Raw genomic sequence first — 13,313 nt, 5'->3', positions numbered from 1 at the left:
AGGTCTAAACAATTGAGACTATGATTACGGCATCCCTTTTCATAGTTCTAAAATTGTTTAGACACACATGTGAGCTGTTTAAGAAAAGGTGTATGATTTTGATAAAGTCTTATCAAAGCATCTCGTATCAGAAAACTGAACTTTGGTAAGAAAGTCAATAAAGTATTGATTTCTAGAAGTCCAGCTGATTTGTGGGTACATGTCAAAGCTAGTGGGAGCATAAAGTGTTATGCTGGTTAAATTATAATTATCATGTTAGTGGGAGCATGATTATTATGTTACGTGTTGCAAGTTAGCAATGTTAATTATAGAAAACAAAAGTTTCAATTCGCTTTGAAAAGTTGTTTTGCTATAATTAAGGGAGAGGATTTTATACTTCATTCCAATTCTACAAGCTTAGATTGAGATTTTAATCAACTTTAGTCAAGGATATATATGAATGTTATGTTGGAATGGTTCAACATAAGGAAATTCTATATATGTGGCGTTCTCAAAATTCGATTATGATTACGGCATCCCTCTTCATAGTTCGAATTGTGAGAACATGGCAAATAAAATTTTTATAGCATGAATCGTGTCCTATATGCTTCGGGTATAGGATCGATTACATCCATTCTAAATTTTCCAAATGCTTAGGGCATTAAGAGGGAAAAAGGAATAGAATCGGATATGACTAAAATGATTAAGCAATTGTCGACGATAATCTGAGGTTTACCAAAGATTGGTTGCTCGTGGAGAATCGGAAGTATAGTGTAAACTTTGGAAAGGACCATATTCACAAAATGGTAATATGGAATTGTTTCCATAGGTGGAAGTTATTCTCTGAATCTGTGTAAGACTAGAAAACTTAATGCAAAGAAGGATGTTCAAAGGAATGTACTTTGAATATGAGACTTCGTTTCCATGGAATTGATCTCCATTGGAATACTTTGTAATGTATGTTGCCAAGTCTTTGTGACTTTTGTGCATAGTCATTACAAGAGAATCATTGCATATAAGTTTAGAATCTAACAGATTACAGTAAATGGCAAGAGTTTGGTAGTCTTACATTTACAAAAGGGATTAGGATTGTGAAATGAGCATCATTGGAGTCGTATTCAATTGATCTATTTCACAAAAGAAAGGACCGTAGGTAAACATAGTGTGCATGCTTGGAGCATGGCATGACTATTGTTTTAATTCAAGTATTAAGTTCATAAATCGAAACATTATACAATGAATAATGAGTAATCAATATGGTGCTTAGATAAAATGGTTTTTATTTACACTCAAAGTGTTGGGGCCATATAGGATTAGTATTATTCTCGTGTTTCACTTTGCATGTTTTGACTTCCCGAATAACTAGGTTGTTCAAACCTTCCACAATCAATCATACTTTGGAAGTAGGTATTGAGGCAAGATTGTCATGAATGGGTATATAGTCTGTCTAGGTGGCTAGACTTAGCTGTAGTATTCATGAGTGCTCCTGGAATAAGATTCGAGTATTGGATTAAACCCACGCTCATTTGAATCACTTCATGGATTTTATCACGAGTGAATCATGAGACGATAATATCTTATATTCTTCCAACCTAGAGATATGAGTTGTTGACTATGAGTTGATTATACATTGATTTTACGAAAACGCATCAATAACTTGATGTTATAAAACGTGCCTTTGTGTATGATTCAACAAGTAGTTAGTACAAGCATATGATTCGAAGTTTATCCATTCCTTTTACGTCATAAGGGTAAAAGCGATATCTTTGGGCCCATCGATGGTTTAGTGATGACACCCCTAAGTGCTTGGCCAAGCCTGGACTGATTTGATTTGTTCAATTAGTCAGTTTTCATAAATCGAAAATTGGGAAACAACAAATGGACGGAGAGAATGATTATAATCCTTGTCTCAGTCCATATGATATCTAGAATGGAGGAATATATGATCACTTATCTAATGGACGCGTCATTGATTTGTTCAGATTTCGACAACGGCTTTAAGAGCTACGATTGCTAGTCGGGTTATGAATTCGTACTTGCAATAATAGTTTTAGACTTATCCAAGTGGGAGACTGTTGGATTAGATGTCTAAGCCCATAACTATTATTGGTATGTACTTGACCCGAGAGTAGCATGGTCCATTTGGGTTGCATATCATCAGGACAATTTGTTAGGATGCACTCTTGAGAGAAGGTTATATATGATTTATTAATATATTATAAGTATTAATATATTAATATGAAATCATATGGTTTTAATTAGTATTGATCAAGAATTAATTTAGAATTGATTTAGTGATCAAAAAGAGACTAATTAAATCTATGGGGACTAATTATGATAATTAGTTATATTTATGTGTGTTGGGCTTATGATCCATGTTGGACCAAGTTTATGTATGGATACATAAAGAGTTGGGCTACATGAACCATGGATCATAAGACCCATGAGTATGGATTTGGGTTATATCCATGACCCTAGAAATCCCACATATAAATACATACTTCATTGCCCAAAATCGATACTTGTGTATTTCTTGGAGTTCATGGTGTTTTTGGGTGTATGGAATTCTCTTTCAAGTTCCTCCTTTGTTCATGATGTGTTGTGATTCCACTTGAGGCTTCCACACTATTGGGGCTAAGCTCTTTAAGGCCAAATACATCAAGACTTCAAGCTCCATCAAAAGGTATGTTATCCTAACTAGTATATTATATGGTTTATATCAAATGCTTGCTAGTTGTAGGTTTAATACCTTGGAAACCATTTGCATGTATAATTAGTGAAAACATAGATCCAAGGTATTTAGGGTGGCATGAACACCTTAGGAGTGTTAGAATGCTCAAAAAACCAACAAAATGTTCATTTCACCTCTAGGTTTTGGAGGAAGTTGCATGAGGAGCTGGGTACTTAGTTGCATTTCAGTACAACATACCACCCTCATACTGATGGCCAGAGCGAGCGGACGATCCAGAAACTCGAGGATATGCTTCGGGCTTGTGTGTTGGATTTTGGAGGGAGTTGGGATACTTATCTTCCACTGGCCAAGTTCTCCTACAACAACAGTTACAATGCCAGCATTGATCGACCACCATTTGAGATGTTGTATGGGTGGAGGTGCAGGACCCTAGTTTGTTGGGGCGAGGTTGGTCATCGGGTCATGGGATGCACCGAAGTGGTGCTTAAAACCACATAGTTGATTCAGCAGGTGCGAGACAGGTTGCAGGTCGTGCAGAGTCAATAAAAGATTTATGTTGATCGACGACGTTCAGACCTCGAATTTCAGGTAGGGGACTTGGTGCTGCTGAAGGTGTCACCTTGGAAAGGTGTCATCTGGTTTCAGAAACAGGGCAAGTTAGGCCCCCGGTTTATTGGTCCTTTCAGGATCACGACCCGGGTGGGCAGGGTTGCATACCGGTTGGATTTTCTTGATGAACTCAGTCAGATCTATAACACTTTCCACGTGTCCCAGTTGCGGAAGTGTGTAGCTGATGATTCAGTAGTGATTTCGTTGGATGAGTGCCTAAATTACATGGAGAGGCCGATTGTGATTCTCGACAGAAAAACTAAAACTCTGTGTAATATGGTGGTGAATCTAATAAAGGTGCAATGGCAGCACCGAAAGGGCTCTGAGTTGACGTATGAGCCGGAGGGAGAGATGAGTGAGCACTACCCAGAATTATTTGGGGGTGGCAGACTTCGAGGAAGAAGTCTGATTCTAGTGGGGGAGAGTTGTAACACTCTAATCATGGAGGTATTTAATTTCTTGATTTTTTAGCTTTGGTTGAAGGTCACGACGTGAAACATGAAGGTCACGTCGTGAATGCCCATTGACTAGTTGACCCATGATTTTGATTATCACGACGTGATACTATGAATGCTCACGACGTAAGATTGGCTTGATGACCAAACCCTAATATTTCGGGTATTTAATGGAAAGAGAGGTCTAGGGTTGTCCATCCTTAGCCTCCTATACTCTTTTGTATCCTGAAAACCCTAATATCTACCCTCTTGAAGTCCTTAGTCATTTTGAGATCCTTGAAGCATTCTTTGGTGGTTTTTGACTCTTTGAAGTGGAATAAGACCTTGGTTGAGCAACCTATTGGCGTTTTGGCTTCTACCTTGCAATCTCTTAGAGCTTTTAGACCATTGTAAGTCTTAAAGCTTGGACCCTTCTACCTCTTGCATGGTAGATCTAAGTTCTAAGCTCCTTGTTGCATGCTCGGGATCCATAAATTTGACAACTTTATGGATCATTGAGTCATTCTCTATAATATAGTCTTCAGATCTGAGTTTTGGTATAGTTTGAGACTCCAAGCATGAGTCTAGATCTCATTTTTCCCATTCTTGGCCTAGTAAGAGTTTGAGTCATGCATTAGACATGCATGACTGAAAAGCTATGATTTTTATCATCCTTTGTGTAAGAGAATACCCTCTAGAAAGTCCCAAGATATGGCGGTAAGGAATTGTTTGTGTTCAGTGTGGGATCTTCCGGTTCGGTAGCCGAGCATTTAGTTGCTTATTAGTGGACTGAGGTGAGTTTTCTCACTTTATCAATGGGTCGAAGGCACCAAGACCGACCAATTCTCTGTGATATAGGATGCTAGCTATATTTGTGATATGTGTATGAAAGATTAGGATTTGGCCCGTGGAAAGGACCGTAGGTAAACATAGTGTGCATGCTTGGAGCATGGCATGACTATTGCTTTAATTCAAGTATTAAGTTGATAAATCGAAACATTATACAATGAATAATGAGTAATCAATATGGTGCTTAGATAAAATGGTTTTTATTTACACTCAAAGTGTTGGGGCCATATAGGATTATTATTATTCTTGTGTTTCACTTTGCATGTTTTGACTTCCCGAATAACTGGGTTATTCAAACTGTCCACAGTCAATCATACTTTGGAAGTAGGTATTGAGGCAAGACTGTCATGAATGGGTATAATCTGTCTAGGTGGCTAGACTTAGCTCTAGTGTTCATGAGTGCTCCTGGAATAAGATTCGAGTATTGGATTAAACCCACGCTCATTTGAATCACTTCATGGATTTTATCACGAGTGAATCATGAGACGATAATATCTTATATTCTTCCAACCTAGAGATATGAGTTGTTGACTATGAGTTGATTATACATTGATTGTACGAAACGCATCAATAACTTGATGTTATAAAATGTGCCTTTGTGTATGATTCAACAAGTAGTTAGTACAAGCATATGATTCGAAGTTTATCCATTCCTTTTACGTCATAAGGGTAAAAGCAATATTTGTGGGCCCCTTGATGGTTTAGTGATGACACCCCTAAGTGCTTGGCCAACCCTGGACTGATTTGATTTGTTCAATTAGTCAGTTTTCATAAATCGAAAATTGGGAAACAACAAATGGACGGAGAGAATGATTATAATCCTTGTCTCAGTCCATATGATATCTAGAATGGAGGAATATATGATCACTTATCTAATGGACGCGTCATTGATTTGTTCAGATTTCGACAACGGCTTTAAGAGCTACGATTGCTAGTCGGGTTATGAAGTCGTACTTGCAATAATAGTTTTAGACTTATCCAAGTGGGAGACTGTTGGATTAGATGTCTAAGCCCATAACTATTATTGGTATGTACTTGACCCAAGAGTAGCATGGTCCATTTGGGTTGCATATCATCAGGACAATTTGTTAGGATGCACTCTTGAGAGAAGGTTATATATGATTTATTAATATATTATAAGTATTAATATATTAATATGAAATCATATGGTTTTAATTAGTATTGATCAAGAATTAATTTAGAATTGATTTAGTGATCAAAAAGAGACTAATTAAATCTATGGGGACTAATTATGATAATTAGTTATATTTATGTGTGTTGGGCTTATGATCCATGTTGGACCAAGTTTATGTATGGATACATAAAGAGTTGGGCTACATGAACCATGGATCATAAGACCCATGAGTATGGATTTGGGTTATATCCATGACCCTAGAAATCCCACATATAAATACATACTTCATTGCCCAAAATCGATACTTGTGTATTTCTTGGAGTTCATGGTGTTTTTGGGTGTATGGAATTCTCTTTCAAGTTCCTCCTTTGTTCATGATGTGTTGTGATTCCACTTGAGGCTTCCACACTATTGGGGCTAAGCTCTTTAAGGCCAAATACATCAAGACTTCAAGCTCCATCAAAAGGTATGTTATCCTAACTAGTATATTATATGGTTTATATCAAATGCTTGCTAGTTGTAGGTTTAATACCTTGGAAACCATTTGCATGTATAATTAGTGAAAACATAGATCCAAGGTATTTAGGGTGGCATGAACACCTTAGGAGTGTTAGAATGCTCAAAAAACCAACAAAATGTTCATTTCACCTCTAGGTTTTGGAGGAAGTTGCATGAGGAGCTGGGTACTTAGTTGCATTTCAGTACAACATACCACCCTCATACTGATGGCCAGAGCGAGCGGACGATCCAGAAACTCGAGGATATGCTTCGGGCTTGTGTGTTGGATTTTGGAGGGAGTTGGGATACTTATCTTCCACTGGCCAAGTTCTCCTACAACAACAGTTACAATGCCAGCATTGATCGACCACCATTTGAGATGTTGTATGGGTGGAGGTGCAGGACCCTAGTTTGTTGGGGCGAGGTTGGTCATCGGGTCATGGGATGCACCGAAGTGGTGCTTAAAACCACATAGTTGATTCAGCAGGTGCGAGACAGGTTGCAGGTCGTGCAGAGTCAACAAAAGATTTATGTTGATCGACGACGTTCAGACCTCGAATTTCAGGTAGGGGACTTGGTGCTGCTGAAGGTGTCACCTTGGAAAGGTGTCATCTGGTTTCAGAAACAGGGCAAGTTAGGCCCCCGGTTTATTGGTCCTTTCAGGATCACGACCCGGGTGGGCAGGGTTGCATACCGGTTGGATTTTCTTGATGAACTCAGTCAGATCTATAACACTTTCCACGTGTCCCAGTTGCGGAAGTCTGTAGCCGATGATTCAGTAGTAATTTCGTTGGATGAGTGCCTAAATTACATGGAGAGGCCGATTGCGATTCTCGATAGAAAAACTAAAACTCTATGTAATATGGTGGTGAATCTGATAATGGTGCAATGGCAGCACCGAAAGGGCTCTGAGTTGACGTATGAGCCGGAGGGAGAGATGAGTGAGCACTACCCAGAATTATTTGGGGGTGGCAGACTTTGAGGACGAAGTCTGATTCTAGTGGGGGAGAGTTGTAACACTCTAATCATGGAGGTATTTAATTTCTTGATTTTTTAGCTTTGGTTGAAGGTCACGACGTGAAACATGAAGGTCACGTCGTGAATGCCCATTGACTAGTTGACCCATGATTTTGATTATCACGACGTGAGACTATGAATGGAAAGAGAGGTCTAAGGTTGTCTATCCTTAGCCTCTTATACTCTTTTGTCTCCTGAAAACCCTAATATCTACCCTCTTGAAGTCCTTAGTCATTTTGAGATCCTTGAAGCATTCTTTGGTGGTTTTTGACTCTTTGAAGTGGAATAAGACCTTGGTTGAGCAACCTATTGGCGTTTTGGCTTCGACCTTGCAATCTCTTAGAGCTTTTAGACCATTGTAAGTCTTAAAGCTTGGACCCTTCTACCTCTTGCATGGTAGATCTAAGTTCTAAGATCCTTTTTGCATGCTCGGGATCCATAAATTTGACAATTTTATGGATCATTGAGTCATTCTCTATTATATAGTCTTTGGATCTGAGTTTTGGTATAGTTTGAGACTCCAAGCATGAGTCTAGATCTCATTTTTCCCACTCTTGGCCTAGTAAGAGTTTGAGTCATGCATTAGACATACATGACTGAAAAGCTACGATTTTTATCATCCTTTGTGTAAGAGAAGACCCTCTAGAAAGTCCCAAGATATGGCTGTAAGGAATTGTTTATGTTCAGTGTGGGATCTTCCGGTTCGGTAGCCGAGCATTTAGTTGCTAATCAGCGGACTGAGGTGAGTTTTCTCACTTTATCAATGGGTCGAAGGCACCAAGGCCGACCAATTCTCTGTGATATAGGATGCTAGCTATATTTGTGATATGTGTATGAAAGACTAGGATTTGGCTCGTGGAAACTTTATAAAAGACCAGGATATGGCCCCTGGTCTTTTTTTGTCTTTTTTATCTTTTCTTTAAAACACGTTATTATTATTATTATGTAACGTCCTTATTTTACAACCAAATTTTTTCATTTTTAAATTAGGTAAAAACATTGTTTCCATAAAACCAAGTCAAGAAAACCATAAATATCAAATACAATCATCCATAATCAGAGTATCATAAATATGCAGAATCTCAAAAACTGCAGGCGTGTGTATACAGTCAAGCCTTCGCCTTCCTCCAATCATGTGAAGTATCTGAAACACATTTAATCCATAATTGTAATCATGAAGCTTAGTGAGTTCCCCAAAATAACACATACAACACAACATACATAACAACTACGGGTTATCAGCAATCCTAGGGACTATCAGCAGTCCCAATGGGCTAATGGCACACCCTGTGGGTTATCAACAACCTTGGGGACTATCTGCAATCTTATAGACTCACAATAGTCCTAGAGTTGTCAGCAACTCGAAGCACATATATCAACCATCGGCAAATAAGACTCATCTAGTCTAACATGCACACCACTATGACATAGGAAATATAGTAAGAAGACCCACCTTGCAAATAATAGTTATGCACAACAACTCTCAAAAGTGAAGACCGGTACTACGAGACACCTAAACAAAATATAAAAGTACCCTCTCAGTCTACATCCTAAAAACCCTCAAGTTGACCAAGAGTCAACATGATCAAAAAGTCAACGGTGAAAGTCACCCTCAACTGACCCCCACATCATGGCAACCCATTGGCCATGTCGTGGCAGCTTCAAGACAAAACAGTCATAAAGTCTTCCCAACGCCATGTCGTGGTGACCAACCCACCATGCATAATGCATTAAGTTATTAATCCTTCAATCTGGTCATTCATACTTTCCAAAAGGCTCTCATACACCCAATACATCATAAAAATTATTACTTTATAGACATGTATGTCTTGAGCTCAAGTTAGGTCAAAGTGGTGAAAATAAGGTTAAAACCTCATGTACATAACTCTTTAGATCTGGGAAAAGAGACTACAAAGAAACTGTAAGGACCCATAAAGTTGTCAACTTTATGAAATCCATCCACTCAAACCATCCTAAACATGGAGAAACATGGATAAAATTCCAGATCTAACATGCTTGTACACAAAAGGTAGAAGCTTAAGGAATTACAAGAGTCCAAAAAATGTACAAGATGACGAATAGGAGATTTGCTTGTTGGATCTATGCACCAAGGACACACTCTTCTTCTTCTTCAAGGTACCAAAATCACCACAAAAGCTCACAAAGTTAACAATGGAGGCTAGGGTTTGGGTGGGATCGGATCTCAGAGGTTGGAGGCTGCCAAATGAGGCAACCTTAGGATTTAGTGCCTTTAAATAGGGTACAAACCCAGAAATCTAGGGTTTTGGACCAAACCAGCTACCACATCATGGATAACTCCCTGCCACGTCATGGTACAACACGGATGCGCGTTCCTCCAACAGATAATTCCACGTCGTGGTTCCTCCATCACTACGTTGTGGCCAAACTAAAATCCAAAATAAGAAACATCTCGAAACTGGATGTTGTTGTTGTTGTTATTGTTGTTGTTGTTGTTGATGATGATGATGATGATGTTGTTGTTCTTGTTGGTGGTGGTGTTGCTGTTGCTGCTGTTGTTGTTGTTGTTGTTGTTGTTGTTGTTGTTGTTGTTGTTGTTGTTGTTGTTGTAATTTACTTTTAAGCTATTTATTTGAAAATTCTTAATGATTAAAAAAAATGGTTTCATGGTTTTTTTTTATTAATTTAGGATTACAATTTAGGTTTAACACCATAATTTATAACTTTTAACTATTTATAAAATAGTCTCTTATTTTTTAACTGAAATTTTGATTTAAGTTAACCGTTTAACATTATATTGAAATTAATAATTTAACTATTTTCCATAAAATCATAAATTATACAAAATTTGTGACTTTAAAATGACAATTGCTCACATACAACAACATATCTAAACTAATAAGTTGACTATAATATGTTAAAAAGTTAAAGTCATAGTTTTATAAATAAAAGTAAAATATGATATTTTAAATATTGTAGTTCAGTTAATTTATTATTACAATTTAGTTTTTGCATTAATTTAACATTATTAACCAATTTATAATAACTATTAAAAAGAAATTGAAAAGTCATGGAGGTTTCAAATGCATGTGGTGCAAGTAAAAATACATCTTTTATAAGTATACTAGACGAATTCCCGCGCGTTGCGCAGCGAAGATTAAAAATATATTGTTAAAATATTGAAAAATATATGTTTAAAATTGTTATATTATTGACATTAACTTTGAGATAATATTTTTACACTAATTTATATATATATATATATATATATATATATATATATATATATATATATATATATATATATATATATATATATAATCTTAATTATTTTGAACAATAATATTCATTGACATCAACCTACATTCTTCATTAATAGAATTAAATATAATTATCTATTTAGTATTATTTTTAACAATTATTATTATTTATTTATTATATTTTTTTACTTATGCGATCATTTTCTAATTTCAATAATGACGTTTATTTAAAATACAATTTATTTATAGCTAAATGTAATTTATAATTTGATGTTTCTATCATTTAAAATTGTTATTCATTAAGTTTAAACCACTTATTATTAATAATAAGTTAAAAAAGACTTTTAAGAAACACTTAATATTATTATTAAAATATGAAACATACACTAAATAATAAAGTGATAAGATAGACAATTTGCATTTTAAAAAAGACTTGCATGGATAATATGACATATCCATGTAATTTGATTTTATTATTTATAATTATTGCTTATTAATTTTAAAACCAGTTGTTATTATTAATAAGTGAAAGAAACTTTAAAAAAACACTTATTATTATAATTAAAATGTTAAACATATACTAAAATATAAAGTGATAAGATAGACAATTTGCATTTTAAAAAATGCTTAGATGGATAATATGGATAATATGACATATCCATGATTTTTAATTAATTATTGTTTTGAAGAAACATGAACGTACAAACATGTATACAATAGTTAATTAAATATTATATATATCACCTTCCATAACATATGATCGATAACATGAATCTAGTCTAATTTACATTAAAATTTCAACCACAACATACAATGATATTCTTAAAAGAATAGTTAAATCAAGAAAATACAAAAAAGAATTAGTATATAACAAACTTACAAATTAAAAACTTCAACATAATAACATGGCTCAAAAAATTGTTCAAAGCCCTCAAACCAACACAAAAAACTTTAAACTTGTTTTCTTTGTGAATTTTATATGTGATTTGTATTTGTGTCTACTCAAAAAGATTGACCTTTTTATAGTAGAGTATCCATTAATTGTTTATTAAATATAATATATAAGTTATAAAACCTTTGAATTGTTAATCATTATTAAGAGACTTTTGAGTGGTATTCATTAAAATAGGAGGTTTCAAATGCATGAGGTGTTTGCAAATTTTTATGGGGGTTTCAAATGCATGAGGTTCAAGAAAAAATGTTAGCTTTATAAGTATGTATGATTAGGCGAATGCCCGCGCGTTGCGCAGAAACAACTATATAGTTGAAGTCCTTAAAAATATATATTTTTTTCAATATAACAATAACGTTGTTGTTACATTTGATATAATAATTTGTATACTAAATTGATATAATAAATTGATTATTTTGAATTATATTAAATATATACATCTATTATAACGTCATAATCTCAATCGTTTGAATGACTTCTACCCGTGAGTTACACATGAATAAAATTAAATATAATATATGGTTTAATGTTATTTATAGTTGTTGTTATTGTTAATTAATTTTTTAAAATTTATTTGCTTAATGTTTTAATTTCTATCATTATATTATTTAAAACATCAAACAATATTTTTTGATTTTAAAGGTAACAATATAATCATTTATATAGAGTTATTTGTAACTATTGTTATTATAAGTTATTTTAAGCTACTTATTTGAAAACTTTTAACGATTATAAAAATATCTTTAGGAAATATTTTAGCTAAATTGAGATTACAATTTAGTTTTTGTATTTATCACTACAATTTATCACTTTTAATTATTTACAAAATATTCTTTGGTTTTTTAAGTGGAAGTGAAATTTATAGTTAAGTTGACATTGTAATGCATAGAAACACCTATATAGTCAAAGTCTTTACAAATATATGTTTTTTCTAATATAACAATAATGTTGTTGTTAAATTTGATTTAATAATTCGTATACTAAATTGATATAATCTATTGTTTATTTTGAACTATATGATAATATATACATCTATTATAACTTCATAATCTCAATCGTTTGAATGAATTCTACCCGCGAGTTACACATGAATAAAATAAAATATAATATATGGTTTAATGTTATTTATAGTTCTTGTTATTGTTAATTAATTTTTTAAAATTTATTTGCTTAATGTATTAATTTCTTTCATTATAATTATTTAAAACATCAAACATTATTTTTGATTTTAAAGGTAACAATATAATCATTTATATGGAGTTGTTTTAACTATTGTTATTGTAAGTCATTTTAAGCTACTTATTTGAAAACTTTTAACGATTATAAAAATATCTTTAGGAAATATTTTAGTTAAATTGAGATTACAATTTAGTTTTTATATTTATCAATTTATCACTTTTAACTATTTACAAAATATTCTGTGGTTTTTTAAGTGGAACTGAAATTTATATTTAAGTTGATATTGTAATGTTATATTTAAGTTAACAATTTAAGTATTTTGTCCAAACTGTTCAAAAGTTGCAGCTTTAAACTAATTATGGTTTACATATAATAACATATTAAATCTAATAAATTAAGTATAATATGTTAAAAGTTAAAGACATAACTTTTTAAGTAGAAGTAAATATATTATTTTAAAATTAAAATTTAGTTTATTTATGATTACACTTTAGGTTTGATATTTATGTAACCTTATTAACCAACTTATAATCATTATTAGAAAGACACTACTATTTATCACTTTTAACTATTTACAAAATATTATTTGGGTTGTATAAGTTAAACTAAAAGTTATATTTAAGTTGACCCTCTAACAATATATTAAAACTAATAAATTAAGTATAATATGTTAAAAATTAAAAATCATAACTTTATAAGTAGAAGTAAAGATATTATTTTAATAATGAAA

The sequence above is a fragment of the Lactuca virosa genome, chromosome 1 (assembly GCF_052849685.1).
Source record: "Lactuca virosa cultivar CGN04683 chromosome 1, Lactuca_virosa_CGN04683_v6, whole genome shotgun sequence".
NCBI lineage: Eukaryota > Viridiplantae > Streptophyta > Magnoliopsida > Asterales > Asteraceae > Lactuca > Lactuca virosa.
Note: the sequence above shows the minus strand (reverse complement) of the source record.